Source organism: Vulpes vulpes, chromosome 9 (assembly GCF_048418805.1).
Source record: "Vulpes vulpes isolate BD-2025 chromosome 9, VulVul3, whole genome shotgun sequence".
In the NCBI taxonomy this organism is placed as follows: domain Eukaryota; kingdom Metazoa; phylum Chordata; class Mammalia; order Carnivora; family Canidae; genus Vulpes; species Vulpes vulpes.
Window position 1 is genome coordinate 8,215,001 of NC_132788.1, and position 19,927 is coordinate 8,234,927.

At 46.4% G+C, this 19,927-nt stretch overlaps 1 long non-coding RNA gene across 1 annotated transcript; it reads right to left on the reverse strand.

Moving 5' to 3' along the window:
• Positions 1 to 11,896: 11,896 nt before the first annotated feature.
• Positions 11,897 to 14,972, reverse strand: LOC140593823 (uncharacterized). Its single transcript, XR_011994123.1, has 2 exons — positions 14,765 to 14,972; positions 11,897 to 13,430 (listed from the first exon to the last, which is right to left on the reverse strand). It is a non-coding gene; the product is annotated as an uncharacterized lncRNA (long non-coding RNA).
• Positions 14,973 to 19,927: the final 4,955 nt, after the last annotated feature.

Genomic DNA, 19,927 nt, shown 5'->3' on the forward strand with positions numbered 1-19,927 from the left:
GGATCAGGCCCTGAGCCAAAGGCAGATGCTCAACAGCTAACTCACCTATATGTCCTCATATTTTTGTTTTTTAAGTAATCTCTACATCCAACATGGGGCTCAAACTTACAACCCTGAGATCAAGTCTCATGCTCTACTGACTAAGCCAACCTGGAGCCCCAGAGAAGAAACTGCTTTATTTTTTCTTTTAATTAATTAATTTGAGAGAGGGAGAGTGTGTGTATGGGGAGGGTGAGGGGCAGAGGGATAGAGAGTCTTAAGTAGACTCTGAGCTGAGCTTCAAGCCTGACAGGGGGGCTTGATCTCATGACCCTGAGATCACGACCCACGCCAAAACCAAGAGTCGGATACTTAACCGACTGAGCCACCCAGGCACCCCTAAAGTTTAAAAAATTATAATGAATTTTCAACAAAAAAGTAGGAAAATATGATTCCTCATATACATTCAACAACATTTATTCCCATTTTTCAATTTTTGTTAAATGATTGTTGTTCCACAACTGGATGGGGGAGGCACACCCAACAGGTAGGAACCATCTTGGAAGGATCTGGGGAAACTGGTTTCATGGGCAGGTTGAGAAATGTATGTTTGCCTAGGTAGCTAGGATACTTTGTGAAAGGTAAGGGTGGGGAGGGAAGGCTGTGCTCCACCTCAGCTCTCTACCTGGCCACTCCATGAGGCTAGGCATGGGATAAGCTGGTTCACTCTGGGAAGCTGGCACTATTACCATGATGAAGTTGTCTCCAAACAGTGACACCAGTGTCCATCAAGAGTAAGGCATACGGCAGTCAGGCTCATACTTATGACACCAGGAACTGTCTGGCACAAAATTTTAATGGAAATCAACAGGTTGTGTCCCCAAAGGAGCAAGTGCAGGAGGGTAGAAGGCCTCTGGGTCAAGTACTCCAGACTCTCCCTACTCAAGTGGGGCTGTGGGCCAGGGAGCTGGTTAGAAATGCAGAGTCTTGGGCCCTACCCCAGAGCTACCAAACCAGAATCTGCATTTTAACAAAGCTTCCAGTGATTCCTGGCACGTTTCACTTTGAGAATTGCTGCTGTAAAGCACTCAGAGTATGGCCTGTTGGAGGGAAAATTACCCCAAATTTGTAATCTCAGCAATTCTGGGTTGGCAAGCAGTTGGTCCAGCCCTTACCAGAAAATGCATAAATTCCTTTGGCAAGACCCTGGAGAAGGAGTCTCCAGATATCCAGCATCACCTCCATTCACAGGCAGTTCACCAACTAGGCAATACCTCCTTTAGTCTTCAGTAAATCACTGTTGGAAGGGTGTGGGCTGTGGGCATGGCAAGGGGAATCTTTTTAATTGAAGACCCTGCTGAGAATATCCCCTTTCAGTTGTGCTGGTGGAAATTCCAAGCCCTAAAGTTTTAGGAAAATTTTTCCTGTGTTATATATAAACCCATTTTCAGCCCATGTTCAATGGGCTGGCTAGTATTTGAGAAAAAGAAAGTATTTGAAAAAGACTTAGTAGTACATGCTAGTCATTTTTTTTTAAGAATTTATTTATGTATTCATGAGAGACACAGAGAGAGAAGCAGAGACACAGGCAGAGGGAGAAGCAGGTTCCATGCAGGGAGCCTGATGCGGGACTTGATCCCAGGACTCCAGGATCACGCCCTGAGCCCAAGGCAGGCGCTTAAACCGCTGAGCCACCCAGGGATCCCCCTCATTAAATTTTTTTGAAAAATGCTGACACCCATACAAATACAATGCAGAAGCCTTGTCTCTTCTCTCCCTGCTAATGCTACCCTGAAGGTACCCTTAGCCGTTAGCTGTGTATCCTTGCAGATCTATTTCTTTGCATTTAAAAAAGCTACACACACACACACACACACACACACACACACACAAATAAAAACAACCACACACATGCATGTACACACACACACCCATGCTTCCTGCAATCTTTCCACTTTATCTTTTTCTCAACCTTTTGCATTTCCTTCTCAAGAGAGTACTACTTGAGCATTCAAGCCTCTATTGGCTAAACTAACTGATTTTGAAAAAGCAGGTGAGTCTTCCAGGTCAAGTAACTTTAAGTGAGGGATGCATAGAAGGCAGCATTTTATTAAAAAGAGCTAATGCTGTCCTAAAATTAAAACCTCTATGAAAAAAAAACCCCTCTGTGTATAGGAGCACCTGGGTGGCACAGTCAGTTAAGTGTCAAACTCTTGGTTTCAGCTCAGGTTGTGATCTCAGGTCATGAGATCAAGCCCCAGGTTGGGTTCTGTGCTCAGCAGAGTCTGCTTGGGTCTCCGTCTCCCTCTACCCCTCTCATGCACAATCTCTCTCTTTCTCAAATAAATACATTTTAAAAATTCTCTATGTAGGGTAGCCCTGGTGGCTCAGTGGTTTAGCGCCGCCTTGAGCCCAGGGCGTGATCCTGGAGACCCAGGATCAAGTCCCACGTCGGGTTCCCTGTATGGAGCCTGCTTCTCCCTCTGCCTGTGTCTCTGCCTCTCTCTCTCTCTCCCGCTGTGTCTGTCATGAATAAATAAATAAAATCTTTAAAAAAAAATTCTCTGTATGTAACTCATGAATCCTCAGAGCCACCTCATGAAGGACTATTATTATCCCCATTTCACAGAGGAGGAAACAGATACAGAGAGGTGGAGACACTTGTCTAAAGTCACTCAGCTAGTGATCAGCTAGCTGGGGTTTGAACCCAAGCAGCCTGGTTCCCAGGTCTGTTCTCAGGACACCTTGCTGTAGTCATGGAGATGTGTAAATCTTGGACTGTATCCCATTTCTGTGTCCTTTCCACCTTAGGGCTCCCAGGTCCTGGGACAACTCCCATGTGCAGCTCATCTACCCTACCCCTCCTGTCCTACCTGTTCCACTCTGGAGCTTGGAGAACTTAGTTGATGTTTTCTAGATTGTGTAGAATGGGGTAACAGCACTTACCTCCTTGGGTTCTTGGGAGGATTAAATGAAGAGATGCGCGTAAAATATCAGTGAATGTTGGCCGTTGATTTTGTTATTATACGTATGAGTTCAAGGGCGGAGGAAGAGGCAGGGGAGGGGACCCACCAGTTGAGTAGAGACATCCGGGAGACAAGGGGAGGTATGTTAAATTCCTACCCAGAGTGGGATAAGGAAAAAGGAGTGATGGGGTAGAGATCTTCCAGATATTTTCTTGGACCTCAGAATACTCATGTACCCTAAACCCCTTTGTGAAAAGCTAAGGTGTGGGCGCTTGAGTGGCTCAGTGGGTTAAGTGTCTGCCTTCAGCTCAGGTCATGATCTCAGGGTTGTGGAATGGAGCCCTGCATCAGGTTCCCTGCTCAGTGGGGAGTCTGCTTCTCCCTCTCCTGCTCTACCTACTTGTGCTCTTTCTCTCTCTCCATCAAATAAATAAATAGAATCAGAAAGAAGAAAGAAAGAAAGAAAGAAAGAAAGAAAGAAAGAAAGAAAGAAAGAAAGAAAGAAAGAAAGAAAGAAAGAAAGAAAGAAAGAAAGAAAGAAAGAAAGAAAGAAAGAAAGAAAAGAAAGAAAAGAAAAGACAGAAGAAAGAAAAGCTAAGGTGATGGGTGAGGGATATGGATGGTCAATTCATGTTCTCTTTTGTTCCAGTGCTCAGCAGTGTCCTGTCAATGATATGCAGGGATACCCCAGGTAGGAGATCGCTGTAGGCCAGCACCTAGGCTCTAGTGCCTGTGTCCAGGCCTCTAGCACTTCAGGGCCCACTGGCTGGGCTGGACCCGGGGCAGCAGAGACCCATCTCATCATGGTGGCCCCCAACTACCAGCAGCATTCTGGGGCGGGGGCCACATCCAGTCATCTCTACCCCTGCTGCTCCTGCTCCAGGGCTCCATAGGAACATAATAATAGAGGCTGATTTTATGAATATTCTCTGTAGCCTTTCATACAAATACAAATGCCTGTCAGAGAAAAAAACAAAACAAAACACTAAATTTTGGGACTGGAACTCCTTAAGACTGGAATCCTAGAATCTACCTCCAGTTTAAACCCATGTTGGCCATTTTAGACTTTAGATGAATCTTAGGTAAGGTGGTCAAATAATGTGTCATCCATACTAGGGCTCTTCAGTTTGCTAGTATCTGTCTTTTGGTAAGTTTTTCTGGAAATAATTCCAAACATACAGAAAAGTTGCAAGAATACAAATAATATAAGATACTCCTATATCTTTTATTCAGAGTTGCCTATTTCAATATTTTCGTATTTACTTTCAACCTCTTTCTCTCTCTCTAAATATATATATATATACACATACATATATACACACTTGTATACATACATATACCTATTCATATATACATATGTGTATATACATACTTTTTAAAGTTTATTTCTTTATTTGAGAGAGAGAGCACATGCACACACATGAGCTGGGGGAGAGGGAGAGGGAGAGAACCTCCAGCAGACTCCTTGCTGAGTGTGGAGCCAATTCAGATTTCAATCCCATAGTCTCGACATCACAACCTGAGACAAAACTAAGAGGTGGATGCTCAACCAACCCCAGGCACACCTATACATACTTTTTCCTGAAACATTTAAAAGCTAGTTGCGGGGACACCTGGGTGGCTCAGCAGTTGAGTGTCTGCCTTGGGCTCAAGACATGATCCCGGAGTCCCGGGATTGAGTCCCACATCGAGCTCCCTGCATGGAGCCTACTTCTCCCTCTGCCTGTGTCTCTGCCTCTCTCTGTGTGTCTCTCATGAATAAATAAATAATAAATAAAATCTTAAAAAAAAAAAAAGCTAGTTGCATATATTAAGGCCCCTTACTCTTATTTATTTCCTAAGAATAACAAAGTTATCCTACATTACCAAAATTTTTTATCTTCACTAAATATAATTTTGACATAATATTTGCATTTGTTCTATTTATATTTCAACTTTATCAATTGATCCAAAGATATTTCTTTTTGTTTATTTTATTTTATTTTATTTTATTTTGAGAGAATGAGAACACAAGGTGGGGTAGGGCAAAGGGAGAAGGAGATAGTTCCAATCAGGTTCCATGCTTGGCACGGAGCCCCACACAGGGCTCAATCTTGTGACTCATGAGATCACAACTGGAGCCAAAATCAAGATTCAGGCCCTTAACCACTGAACCACCCAGACATTCCCAAAGACTTTTTTAAAATTTTAATTTATTTATTTGAGAGAGGGAGAAAGTGCACAAGCAAGGGGGAGGGGCAGAAGGAGAGGGAGATGCAGGTTCCCATCTGAGCAGGGAACCCCAAGTGGGGCTCCATCCCAGGACTCTGGAATCATGCATGACCTGAGCCAAAGGCAGACACTTAACTAACTGAGCCACCCAGGCGCCCCCCGAAGATGTTCTTTTTTTTTTTTTTTTAATTTTATTTATTTATGATAGGCACACAGTGAGAGAGAGGCAGAGACATAGGCAGAGGGAGAAGCAGGCTCCATGCACCGGGAGCCTGACGTGGGATTCGATCCCGGGTCTCCAGGATCGCGCCCCGGACCAAAGGCAGGCGCTAAACCGCTGCGCCACCCAGGGATCCCTCTTTTTTTTTTTTTTTTTAATTTTATTTATTTATAAGATGTTCTTTTTTTTTAATATTTATTTATTTATTTATTTGGGAGAGAGAAAGAGAGCACAAGTTGGGGTGGAGGGTGGGGAGAGGAAGAGGGAGAAGCAGAATCCCTCTGACCAGGGAGCCCAACATGGGGCTTGATCCCAGGATCCTGAGATCATGACCTGAGATAAAGGCAGATGTTTAACCAACAGAACCACCCAGTGGGTCGCCCCCCGAAGATGTTCTTAATAGCAGTTTTTCCCCTTCTAGTGCAGAATCCTGTCTAGGATCAGATACCACATTTAGTTGTCCAAAGCAGGAGTTTGGGGAGTGAAAGAGGGCACTACTAATAATTATGCTATAAAGAGACAAAGCCAGTGTGGCAAAAGATTGGTAACTGTAGAATCTGGGCGAGGGGGTAAATGGGCATCCACTTTGTTTACTTTCATATGTGTTTAAATTTTTTAAAACACAAAGTGAAGAAACAAGCCAAATAAGCAAACTGAAAGGACAAGTACAGAGACATAAAACAAGACTGCTGGTAAACTGAGCATCTGGCTGCCCTGTTTTTCAGGGTTCAGACTGTTAAAGAACAAAAACCCAACTGAATAAATGTGAAGATCTAATTGGCTTTATTCAGTAACTTAGGAACTGGGCAGGATCCTATTTAGCAAGGGGAGGGGTACCTCCAAGAGTTGTACCAAATGGAAGGTTTTTATAGGAAGGTGGGTGGGGTGAGGAAGTTATTAGCAAAACAGAAGAAAGTTTGCTTCAGGCAAGGTACTTTCCCTGGGGAGGGGGTCTTTTAGGAGGGTTGTCTCCTGTTCCTTGTGGTGGGGGTAATGCAGAGGGCCCATGTGATGGATTACCTCACTGGTGCTTCAAGAAAATTGGGGGATGGGGTGGCACTGGCTCAGTCAAAAGAGCTGGTGCTCTTGATGTCAGGGCCCTAAGTTCCAGCCCCACGTTGGTTGTAGAGATTACTAAAAAATAAAAAACTTCAGAGAGACAGGCTAAGGCTGCCATTTCTGGGGGAGGTTCAAACTGCAGTTAGGTTAGGTATTAAGCCCAGTTACGTGACTTGGCCTTGTGTTGCCATGTTGGGCCTGTGCTTTTCTTTTTCTCTTTCTTTCCTTTCCTTTTCTTTCCTTTCCTTTTCTTTCTTTTTTCTCTTTCTTTCTTTCTCTTTCTTTTCTTTCTTTCTTTCTTTCTTTTTCTTTCTTTCTTTCTTTCTTTCTTTCTTTCTTTCTTTCTTTCTTCTTTCTTTCTTTCTTCATTATGGTTTTTTTTTATTTATTTAAATTCAATTTGCCAACATATAGTATAGCACCCAGTGCTCATCCCATCAAGTGCCCTCCGCATTGCCCGTCACCCAGTTACCCCATCCTCCCACCCACCTCCCTTGGGCCTGTGCTTTTCTTTTGATTTCTTTTTATTTTTTTGAGAGAGGGAGAGAGAGCGAGAGAGAAAGCTCCAGCAGGGAGAGGGGCAGAGGAAGAGGGAGAGAGAGAATCCGAAGCCATGTGGGGCTTGATCTCATGACCTTGAGATCTTGACCTGAAGTCAAGAGTCTGATGCATGGGGATCTCTGGGTGGCTCAGCAGTTTGGGGCCTGCCTTCAGCCCAGGGCATGGTCCTGGGATGGAGTCTCACGTCGGGCTCCCCGCATGGGGCCTGCTTTTTCCTCTGCTTGTGTCTCTACCTCTCTCTCTGTGTGTCTCTCATGAACTGAGACATTCATTCTCATGAATGAATGAATGAATGAATGAACGAACAAATAAATAAAATATTTTAAAAAAAGGGTCTGATGCTTAACCAACTGGGCCGCCCAGGAACCCCTGTGTTTTTAGTGAGACTTGGAGTGTCTGTTAGGATTGAAGCATTAGCAGAGGAAAGAGCTTCCCTCCATCTCCTCCCTGTTGGCCATTGAGGTGAAATGAACTGTTTTTTGAAGGGAGGAAGCTCCTGGAGGATTTCTAGGTTTCCTGATTCCAGGTACTCAGGCATAGTCTCCTCAAGAGTGAAGTGAACTGGGGCGGTGTTGGAGGGGAGATGGAGAAATGAGGGGTGAGGAGCCCTGACCAGTCTTCCCAGCCAGGCCCTGATTTTTCATTTGTCACCAGAGGGCCTGGAGGTGTTGGGCGGGACATCCACTCCTGTAAACTTCACACCTGCTTCCAGCTGGGGCAAAGTATCCTGGCAGAAGCTAGACCAGTCCCCACACCTCCTTGGGCCTCCCAGGGGTCTCCCTTGTGTCCCTGCTACTCCCATTTTTGTTGTTTTTGCTTTTGTTTCTGCCAACTTACTTTGTCTTTTGTTGTTGTTGTTGTTTTCAGGTAATTAATACAACAAAGGTTTATTTCCTGCTCATGCTTTGTTTTTAGTGAAGATCAGCAGTGGGTTCAGCTTTACATAATATTTCAGAGACTCAGAACAATTGAGGCAGACTCCACCATACATTACCATGAACAATGCACTAGAACAAATGGGGTTCTTTTTGGAGAAGGAGTGAAATGAGTTTGTTTCTTTTGTTTGCTCATTTGTTTGTTTTGGGTTAACTTGGTCCAGGGAGGAGAAACGGAATAATTCTGGGTGCTCTTACTATCCATTATCCATTGACTAGATACAGTCACACACAGTCTTATCCAACGTGAATGGGCTTGAGGAATGTAGCTGACACTCACTTTGAGTAGCAGAAGTATATACACTGGTTTGGGGAGATGGGCTAGAAATCCATGTTCTTCCCCACTTGGTGCTCCTTCAAACCTTCACTCCTCAGTTTCTTAGCCTGTGAGGAAGGTTCTGGGAGTCCATGCTCTTGGGCAGGGAAAAATTTACATGTCTATTTTCGCTAATCTTTCATTGAAATCTAGCATTTCCTTCAATTGTGTGCGTATACATCACAGCACAGTAGGAGAGGCCGTTCCTGGGACTTTGTCCCTAGTGGGAGTCACAGCTCTTTTTAAAATCACACTACAGCTGTTGCCAACATCGAATATCATCTACTCTCATCATGACTTCAAACTCATAATAGTTACCAGGCCCACCCACCACTATATTGTATTTCAATATAATTTGCTTCCTTTGTAGTCTCAAGCAGTTTTTACTTTATGCATTTAAAAGTCTTACTCTTAAGGGTGGGTGCCTGGCTGGCTCAGTCGGTGGAGCTTGTGACTCATGATCTCTGGGTTGTGAATTCGGGCTCCACATTGGATATAGAGATTACCTCAAAACAAATAAACAAACAAATAAAAATCTCACTCTGAGAAGGATCCAAAGGCCTCACCAGACTCCAGAGCGGCCTATGAACAGAAAAGATGACGGAACCTGCTTACTCCTGCCCACCAAGCCTGCCACCCTCAGAGTCACCCAGCCAGTCCTCTCTCCTGCCCCCCTCCCGTGTGCTGTGTGTAGTTGGCACCTTTCCACAGCAGGCCGGCTACACGCTGCCATCTGCTGGGGTTGGCCCACATGGCACCCTGCTGGGGATGCCACTGGGCCAGGGCTGGGGACCTGGAGGGTTCCCGCAGGACCAGACAAGAGGGTAACTGGCCACTCCCAGGATAGAAATCAAACGTGAGCCAGCAGAAGACAAAAGCAGGATTTACTGAACGGAGAGAGAGAGTATGCAGGTGCAGAGTGTCTAGGAGACTCAGAAAGGAGAGGAGAGAGCCCTGTCTGTATTCAGGGTCTGGGGTTTTTATTGAGGAGGTGGTCTGGTGTATGGGTCTTCTTAGGCATCCAGGGTCCAGTTAGAACAAAGGGCCTGGGTGTCATTCCTTGGAACCAGGGGGTCTTGGTGTTGAGATGTCTCGCTGGTGGTCTGGGATACAGATACGGTGGCCTCCCTCTGGTCATTCTCACCTGGCCCTTCCTTAGGTGGAACTATTCCAGAGAAATCATGGACTCCTTGCTCTTTATAAGGAGGACATACACTATTTGCATTATGGGGCATGTGTCGAGTGAGGTGGGGATGCAAGTCCTAGCAAGATGGAAGCAGGAAAAAGAGCAAAAGGCAGATTTTTTTTTGAGATTTTATTTATTTATTCATGAGAGACAGAGAGAGAGAGAGAGAGAGGCAGACACACAGGCAGAGAGAGAAGCAGGCTCCATGCAGGAAGCCAGACACACAGGCAGAGAGAGAAGCAGGCTCCATGCAGGAAGCCAGACGAGGGACTGGACCCCGGGTCCCCAGGATCAGGCCCTGGGCTGAAGGCGGCGCTAAACCACTGAGCCACCCGGGCTGCCCCAAAAAGCAGATTTTTATTTTTCAAAATTTTTAAAGATTATTATTTATTTATTTATTTATTTATTTATTTATTTATTTATTTATGGTAGACATAGAGAGAGAGAGAGGCAGAAACACAGGAGGAGGGAGAAGCAGGCTCCATGCCAGGAGCCCGACGTGGGACTCGATCCCGGGTCTCCAGGATCGCGCCCTGGGCCAAAGGCAGGCGCCAAACCGCTGAGCCACCCAGAGATCCCCCCCAAAACAGATTTTTTTTTTCCCCAAAACAGATTTTTAATGGAGTCCTTCATTTCCCTGTCTCAGTGGTTTTGTTTCGATGCTTGTGGTCCTTTTAGTCCCACCTTCTGTGCCGCTCCCACTCGCCACTTGGTCCCTTGCCAAGGTCCTTGGGTGCCTGCACGCGGACGTGCGGTGCTACCTGGCTGGTGAGGAGATCCTCACGCAGGTGAGCGGCCCAGCACAGAACTAGGTCTGAGAGCTAGAGGCAGGCGCATCTGCACTTTAGTATCAGGCCACATGAATTTTTAAACCCCAATTGTTCTTTGAGCACCTGGGCCAATAGTCAAAAGTCGTAAAGGAGATGATGGTAAGAAGCTTCTCTCCCTCCCTGTCCCCTGACCTCAAACTTCACCAGCTTCTCTTTCCTTCCAGAGCCACTCACCACATCAAAAGCCAAAAGGAAGGTGAACTGGAACCCTGCCTTTTCTTATTTAAATCCTAAGATGTTAGGCTCCAGGTCTGCACCTGGCTTTTTACTTTAACAATATTGTCTTGGAAATTGCTTCTATCTACATATAAATAGTTTCCTCCTGGTTCTTTCCCTTTTTATTTCTCTGGTCATTTCCCAGCAGTCTGTTGAAAAAGAATGTCTTTCCATAGAAACAGGAGTACCCAGACAGAGCCAGAATTTTCAGAATAGTTCTAGAATTCATTTACCGACCTACAAAAGTCCAAGGATCCTGGGTTCAATAGGTCTGTATTCCTCTTTAGGTGGATTTGCATTTCAAAAGAGGCCTCATGGGACTATTGTATCTTAACTCTAAAAATGGCTGCAAGGTAAATTCGGGGCTGGGGGTCAGAGGTAGGTTGGCCTTTGGGTAGAAGACTCTTCGTGGAGCCCCCAAATCTAGGTGTTAGGGAACCAAGAACCTTGTCTTCCCAAGCCGACCTTGGGGCTCTGTATAATAAATGTCACTCCCCTAATGTGGAAATCTCTGGCAACCAACCAACTCTCCTCTCCAGCTTCTCTCCCAGGTGTGTCAGGCAGGCCAGCAGCCATTGGCTGGGGACACTTCAGAAAGATGCTCAGAGGCATGAGTGCTCCCCAAAGCTCCCTGGGGGTGGGCTGGGTAGATGGGCTGCCCTCTCTTCCCACTGGGAGCAGTTCTGAGTTTATTGGTGTTTACACGTCATCCTCCGAAAAAAGCTTTGAGCTGAGGAATAGGTGCTTTCTCCTAACAAATCATATGTCTGGCAGGGGGCTTTTCATGGACCTCTGACCCTTTCATTGCTTTGAGCCACTGAGATACACCAATGGATCCCAGGCCCACCCAGAAATCTCAGTGTAGTATGGTTTCCTGCCAGAGAGAGAGACTGTCCAGACCTGCCAATGGAAGCATCTTGGCCAGGCAGGTTTCCTGGCAAAATAAGAAGATGGCATTCTGGTTTTTACATCAGCACTTGGTGACTTTGATTACTGTGAGTCAGTCTTGCCAAAAGGGATCCTCTCTGGCCCACAGAGCTAAGGGTTGCCCTGCAGACATTGGTGAATTCCTGAGTGAGCACTCACTTTGCCCTCTAAGACTAGCCGACCCGCAGCTTGGGGCCGTGGCTCTTCCTGGTGAGCCTTTCAGCGGGAAGCATGTTGATGAGACTGAAGGAGCTTTGAATACTTTAGCTTTGTGTGAAAGAAACTCAGTTGCAGAGACTATCGTGTCCTCGGATGTAGAGTGACCAGGTGGAAGAAAAATTAGCACAAATCCATCCTGGTCAGGGCAAGCGTGTCCCCTTCTATCTGAAAACTGGCACCACCAGCGTATCTCCTTCCAGATCAAACTCAGCATTGTCTGGGAAGAAAACCAGTTCTTGGGAACATGCAAATTAAACTGGCAAAATACAGATTTGCGAAAGAAAAGACAGATTTTTTAATTCACATACATGCATGTGAGTTCAGGAAAATGTGATTCAAGGAGGTGGTTAGAATTTGGGGCTTTTATACCATCCTAATAGGGGAGGAGGAGGGGGAAAGGGGCTTTTCTGGGAAAACAAATGGCTTTTAGGGAAGATAAATGGGCCCTTAGGAAAATGGGAGGAATGGTAGTCTTGTGACAATATGTTTGTGATTTTTTTTTTTTTTTTAAGATTTGATTTACTTATTTGAGAGAGAAAGAATGAGCAGTGGGGAGGGGCAGAGGGAGAAGCAGGCTCCTGGCTGAGCAGGGACCCCAAGGTGGGGCTCGATCCCAGGACACCAGATCGTGATCTGAGCTGAAGGCAGATGCTTAACCGACTGAGCCACCCAGGCTCCCGTCTTTGTGATTTCTTATCCCAAAGCAAATGTCTCTCCAGTGAAAAGAGTCCATCTTCCTTGTTGCACAACTCCTGGGGAGGGGATTTATGACAGCTGAATTCTTTTGAGAGGCTCTGCTTTTAGATCCAGGGAATTCAAGAAAAACAACTCCTCACAGTGAGAGATTCTGGATCCCCTCAGTATGAATGCACTTCTTCTCCCTGTCCAACGGCCAGGCTGGCTGGGTGGGCTGCAGGGGCGAGGGGTTTGGCTCAGTGTTCCTGAGGTTGGCACAGGGAGCTCGGCAAGAGCAGTAGATTCCCCAGCAGAGGCTGCGCCAGGCTGGTGGAAAGGGCCAAGTCACTATGGTGATCAAGGGTGTGTGTAAGGAGCACAGACTGCCAGGGTCAAATCATATGTCCTTGGGCCAAATTCTTGACTTCTCTGGGCTTCTTCATTCTCCTACTTGGGTAAAAACCCTCCCAGGATTGTAGTGAGGATAAGATTAGTTACTGCATTTAGAGCACACAGTGCCTGGCACATAGCGAATGTTGAGTTCCCGCAGCCAACGTCTCTAGGCCCGGGCGACAGAGCAGTGAGCAAAACCAAGCCCCTGCTCTCCCAGATCTTCCAGTCTGGAGAGGAACTTGTCAGAGGAATACGTGGCACGTCAGCTGACAGTGTGGTGCCCCCGGAGAAAGCACAGCAGGTGAGAGGCAGAGAGGAAGAGGTAGGGGCCGACGCCGTAGGGACAGCTGAGCAGAGACCAATGACGTGGTTTCACAGGAATGATCATTACGTTTTGTTGCGTGTTGCCAGTGCACTAAATGCAACCTTCCCTGGCCCAAGTTTCCTATGTCAGGTCCCATCTCAGGTGCCCATGTGGCTGACTCTCCGTGATCATTTCTGGTGGTGGAGTTTGTGGGGCTAGAGAACACCCGGGCCCCAGGTTCTGGATGTGAGTCAGGGTGCTGGCTTTCTGGCTTCGGTCTCTGTCCCATTCCCGAGTACCTCACACTTATTGGGACAGGGCTTGCCCCCTCCAGGAGAAGCGCTTACTCCAGGGCCCACCCCCTGGACCTGGTCTGGAGGAGCAGTGGTGCTTGGGGAGACAGGCGGGCCCTATGGCTTCAGGGCAGGCCGGCCTGCAAGAACCAGAATAGAAGGTCTAAATTTAAACCTGTGTCTGGAGGCTTCAGGGAGCCTGGGGCCTGTGGGCCCTGGGGTGGCTCAGTCCCTCCTCCCTCCCTCTGTTCCCCCTCCTCCATCCAGCCTGCCTCCTCCCTCCCTTCCCCCTCCTCCCTGCCTCCTCCCTGCCTCCTCCCTGCCTCCTCCCTGCCTCCTCCCTGCCTCCTCCCTGCCTCCTCCCTGCCTCTCTCCTCTCCTCCCTCTCAGAATGGAAACTGTTTCTTTCCTGGCTGCCAAGAGCTGGTTTCCTCCCAAGGAAATAATGTCTCACCGCAGCCGGGGCAGGCTCTGCCCCCTGGAATTTCCCTGCAGTGGAGAAACACCCAGCCAGTCCTGAGATGGGACACACCTAGAGCCTGCTTGTGCACAGCCCAGAGGGGGACACGCCCAGAGACACACAGATGTAAACAGAAACAGAAACAGAAATAGGCTGGGAAAACCCGGGGAGAGGGGGGTACCCCTCAGGATCTGGTTCTAGTCTCAACTCTTGTCTCCACCTCCCTGTGAGGCTTGAGCAAATCATCTCCTTTTCTGAACCCGGTTTTTCACCTCTTTAATATGAAAATAGATCTCTTGAGAACCAAAATAGAACAGAACGCTAAAGGAACCAACCCAGAAAGTTCTTTGATTATTTCAAAGATGTCACTTTCTTTGTTCAAAAATATTTTTAAATTCTCCCCCTTTTCCCCCCCCTTTCTGAAAAATTCCTTTCAGGACCAGCTTTAGGCACTCTTAGGTCTTGCCTTGTTACTTTTCCAGACATTTCATTTTTGCCCAGAGGGATCACTGCCCATAGTACCAAGAGACTTTGGGCTGGTTCCAAGTATTGAGTTCAAAAGATGCCTGCAAGGACAGTGAAAAGGGTCTGTCATGTGCCACTACTGTTGCAAAATTCCCCCGGTGCCCCCGATCGGGCCCCCAGAGAGGGACACAGCCTGGCCAGGAGCTTACAGGCAGAGTCCTACTGGAGCCTTACATGGTCCGGCACTCAGACACAGAAAGGTCTGCACGCACGTGGCCAAGTGGAAACACCCCGTTTCAGCCACAATCTCCAAAGGCAGCAGCTTGGGAGAACCCCAGCCATGCACCGCTTGAGCTTCTGTGCATGTATCTCCGAGGCCGGACACGGGCTGTCACAGACCTGATCACGTGGGCACCGTCACAGCCCAGACGCCCTCCAAGCGGGCTGCGCCCATGGACTTGAGCAGGGGGGAGAGCACTGGGGGAACACACCCGGACACACTGGGTTGCCGGGTAACACTTAATGCCAGCCCCAGGGACACACACTCACCCTCTGTCCACACAGGCAGGGTTGCACGAAGCCGGCTGCCCATGCACACACTCTTCCCGTGCAAATCCACCCACCGGGAAATGCCTTCATTCAGAAACAGCCGAGCAGCTGAAGATCCTGCTCCTCCACACCCCAAAACGCTCACCGGATTTAGATAGCGCCGAGCAAGCCCCCCAAAACTTCCAATCACACTCCGTGACACACACACACTCAGTGGTCAGTCTAGACTCCTCATGTCCTTTTGTTTCCTCCCGGAAAACCTTTGGCTTTTCCATTTTAAGCAGCCAGTGACCAAACTGGTCTATTTCTGTAACTTCTTAGTGTTAAGCCAAAGATTGATTGTTCTTTTGAAATGTCTGCAGTAAGTTACAAAGAAGGCTTCTGACCTTTGTTTTCGAATTCAGCTATGCAAAAACACTAAACACAATGTTGAAGACTCAGAAGACAATTTTAACAAATCACAGACAAAGCTTGCTTGAGGGTTTTTTGTTTTTTTTTGTTTTTTTTCAGCTTTTGGATGTAGGAGAAAGGCAAGTTTAAGGACTTTGCAGGGATTTTTAAAGTTCCAGCTTGGTAAACAGGAAAACAACTTGTAGAGTGAGCAACAGGAACAAGCTCCTCTGGGCAGCACCCCTCGCTCCCTGGGGATGGATAACCCGAGGACTTGCCTTTGACCTGGTTTCCACACCCTGACCTTGATTCAGCAGAACTTCCAGTGTGGTGGTTAGACTGCCTGTCTAGTAGATGGATGTGCCCTCGCTTAGGTCCAAGGACAGCCCCCTGTGGAGGTTCTGTCCCTTTCTCTGGATGTTTCAGTCACTGGGTTGGCTTGGGGATGACATAATCTGGTCTTCCTGGCCACAGCAGGCTTCTTCCCGCCTCCATCACCCGACAAGATGGTCTAAGACATCTTCAGATCTCTACGCTGGGTGTGGCCAGGCCCTCACCTGCCGTATAGATCCATCCTTCCTTTGTTCCTTTTCCCTTTTGCCTTCTTCTTTCCCTCCATCTCTCCATCCCTCACTCCCAACAACAACTCCTCCTCCTCCCTCCTCCTCCTCCTTTTATTTTTCTCCTCCTCCTCCTCCTCCTCCTCCTCCTCCTCCTCCTCCTCCTCCTCCTCCTCCTCCTCCTTCTTCTTCTTCTTCTTCTTCTTCTTCTTCTTCTTCTTCTTCTTCTTCTTCTTCTTCTTCTTCTTTCTTCTTCATATTTTATTTACTTATTCATGAAAGACACAAAGAGAGGCAGAGACACAGGCAGAGGGAGAAGCAGATGCCCTGTGGGGAGCCTGATGAGGGACTCAATTCCAGGACCCTGGGATCACAACCTGAGCCAAAGGCAGAGATGCTCAACCACTGAGCCACCCAGGCACCCCATTCATTCCCAACTTCTGACAAGAATTCCAGTGTGAACCTGGTAGGGATCTTGCCACACTCAGCATTTCCTCCCAGATTAAGTTACTTCCCTCTTGAAAAATTCCTATTCTTACATTTTTTTAAAATTTTTATTTATTTATGATAGTCACACAGAGAGAGAGAGAGAGAGAGAGAGAGGCAGAGAGAGAAGCAGGCTCCATGCACCGGGAGCCCGACGTGGGATTCAATCCCGGGCCTCCAGGATCGCGCCCTGGGCCAAAGGCAGGCACCAAACCGCTGCGCCACCCAGGGATCCCCTATTCTTACATTTATACAGTAGTTCCCCCTTATCTGCGGGAAATACCAAGACCCCCAGTGGTTGCTTGAAAGGGATGGTACCAAACCCTACCTATGCTATGTTTTTTCCTATACACACATGCCTGTGATTTATTTTATCAGTTTAGTTTATAAATTAGGCACAGTAAGAGATTAACAACAATGACTAATAGAACAATTATTAAAATATACCACAATTTGAAAAAAAATAATATAGCATAAATAAAAGTTATGTGAATGTGATCTCTTTCTTTCAAAATATCTTACTGTGGGCAGCCCGGGTGGCTCAGCGGTTTAGTGCCGCCTTCAGCCTGGGTGGGGCCTGATCCTGGAGACCTGGAATTGAGTCCCACGTTGGGCTCCCTGCATGGAGCCTGCTTCTCCCTCTGCCTGTGTCTGCCTCTCTGTTTCTCTCATGAATAAATAAATAAAATCTTAACAAATAATAATAAAAAAACCCTGAAAACCCAAAATATCTTGTACTGGGTTCACCCTTCTTATGATGTGAGATGCTAAAAAGCCTACATACGTGATGAGAAGTGAGGTGAATGACGTGGGCAGTGACATAGCCTTAGACTACTGTTGACCTTCTGACATTATCTCTGAAGAGGGTCACCTCCTCCCAGGCCACAGTTGACAGCAGGTAATAAGACCCCAGAAAGTGAAATCATGGATAAAGTGACATTACTGAAACTTAGCATCTGCAGATATTTTTTTTTCCTAAGATTTATTTATTTATTTGAGAGACAGTGAGTGGGGGAGAGGGAGAGAGAAACTGAAGCAGACTCCCTGCTGAGTGTGGAGGCAACAAGGGATGGGGTGGGAAATGGGGAGGGGGGTTCTATCTCATGATCCAGAGATCACACTACCTGAGCTGAAACCTAGCCTCAGTTAACCAACTGAGCTTCCCAGGTGCCCCTAGAATTAATTTTTAAAAAATATTATTTTAAAGACTTTATTTATTTATTCATAAGAGACACAGAGAGAGAGGCAGAGACACAGGCAGAGGGAGAAGCAGGCTCCCTGCAGGGAGCCTGATGTGGGACTTGATCCCAGGACTCTGGGATCACACCTTGAGCCAAAGGCAGCCATTCAACCACTGAGCTACCCAGGCTCCCCTAGACTTAATTTTTTAATGAAAAATTTCTATATGTCCAAAACCACAAATAAAACATACTTAAAGGCAAAAGACAAAATTGGAAAATAAATTTTCCAGACATGTGGCAACAGAGGCAAATACCCTCAACATCAAAGGACTTTTCTAAAGCATATGTAACCAAAGAGAAAGATGGACGATGTGAGCAAGCAGATGAATCAAAATAATGAAACTAATGAAGAAAAGAAAATGTTTAACATCCTTCATACTCAAAGAAGTGAAAATAAAACCATTTGAAATAACATTTCTCTTATTACTATCAGACTATAGCAAATGAATACCCACTGTTGGGCAGGGGCTTTCTTAGGAATTACTTCTAGAAATACAAAATAATTGGAAGAGGCTTTTTGGAGAGAAATTAAGCCTTGAAATTACTAGTATCTTCTAACTTGTCAGTTCTATCTCTACTAGTTATCTGGAAGGAATCTCTAAGGTATCCAAAATATATAGTTGCAAAACTACTCATTGCAGTACTGTTGCTAAAACAAACTGAAAAAATGTGTTTATAATATTTTCCTCTTTCTTGTGATTATATACCCAATTCTCTTGGGCCTGCTTTTTTTGGTTTGCTTTTGTTTTTTAAGATTTTTTAAAAATTTATTTATTTATTTTTTAAAGATTTTATTTACTTATTTGAGAAAGAGAGAGAATGAGCAGTGGGGAGGGGCGAGAAAGAGAAACAGACTCCCTGCTGACCAAGAAGCCTGACTCAGGGCTGGATCCCAGGACCCGGAGATCATGACCTGAGTTGAAGGTAGGCACTTAAGTGACTGACCCACCCAGGCACCCCAAGATATTTTTTTTCCAAGATATTTTTTTAAGTAATCTCTCTACACCCAATGTGGGACTGGAACTCATAGCCCCAAGATCAAGAAGTCGCATGCTGGGATCCCTGGGTGGCGCAGCTGTTTGGCGCCTGCCTTTGGCCCAGGGCGCAATCCTGGAGATCCGGGATCGAATCCCACGTCGGGCTCCCGGTGCATGGAGCCTGCTTCTCCCTCTGCCTGTGTCTCTGCCTCTCTCTCTCTCTCACTGTGTGCCTATCATAAATAAATTTAAAAAAAGTTAAAAAAAATGTTTAAAAAAAAAAAAAAGAAGTCACATGCTCTACTGGGTGCGACTAGGCCTACTGGGCCAGCCAAGCACCCCAGCCTCCTCTTTTCTTTCCTTCCTTCCTTCCTTCCTTCCCTCCCTCCCTCCTTCACTTTCCTCCCTCCCTCCTTCCCTTTCCTCCCTCCCTCCCTCTTTTTCTTTTCCGCCCTCCCTCCCTTTCTTTCCCTCCCTCCCTCCCTCCCTTTCTTTCTTTTCTTCCCTCCCTCCCTCACTTTCTTTTCTCCCCCTTTCTTTCTTTTCCTTCTTTCCTTTCTTTCTTCCTTTTCTTCCTTTCTCTTTCTTTCTTTCTTTCTTTCTTTCTTTCTTTCTTTCTTTCTTTCTTTCTTTCTTTCTTTCTTTCTTTCTTTCTTTCTTTCTTTTTCTTGCTTGCTTGCTTTCTTTCTTGCTTTCCTGCTTTCTTGCTTTCTCTCTTTCTTTTTCTTCACGAGCCAAAGGGAGAAGGCAAAGAGAGAGAGTCTCCAGCAGACTCCACACCAAGCCCTATAAGGTGCTTGATCCCACAACTCTAAGATCAGACCTGGGATGCCTGGGTGGCTTAGCAGTTAAATGCCTGCCTTCGGCTCAGGGCGTGATCCTGGAGTCCTGGGATCGAGTCCCACATTGGGCTCCCTACATGGAGCCTGCTTCTCTCTCTGCCTGTCTTTGCCTCTGTCTCTCTGTGTGTGTCTCTCATGGATAAATAAAATCTTTAAAAAAAAAAAAAAAAAAAAAAAAGGACTAGACCTGAGCCAGAATCAAGAGTCTGATGCTTAACTGACTAAGCCACTCAGGTGCCCCAACCGGCTTGTTTTATATTATATTTATTTAAGTTTTGAACACACTATGCCAGAATGTTATCCTGTATTTTACTACCTTAACAAAAAATGCAGGGGATCCCTGGGTGGCGCAGTGGTTTAGCGCCTGCCTTTGGCCCAGGGCGCAGTCCTGGAGACCCAGGATCGAGTCCCACATCGGGCTCTCGGTGCATAGAGCCTGCTTCTCCCTCTGCCTGTGTCTCTGCCTCTCTCTCTCTCTCTCTGTGACTATCATAAATAAATAAAAATTTAAAAACAAACAAACAAAAAAAAAAAAACAAAAAATGCAGTTAATAAGAAATGTTCTGGGGTACCTGCCTGGCTCCCTTGGTGGAGCATGCAACTCTTGATCTCGGGGTTGTGAGTTCGGGTCCCACCCTGGATATAGAGATTACTTAAAACTAAAGTA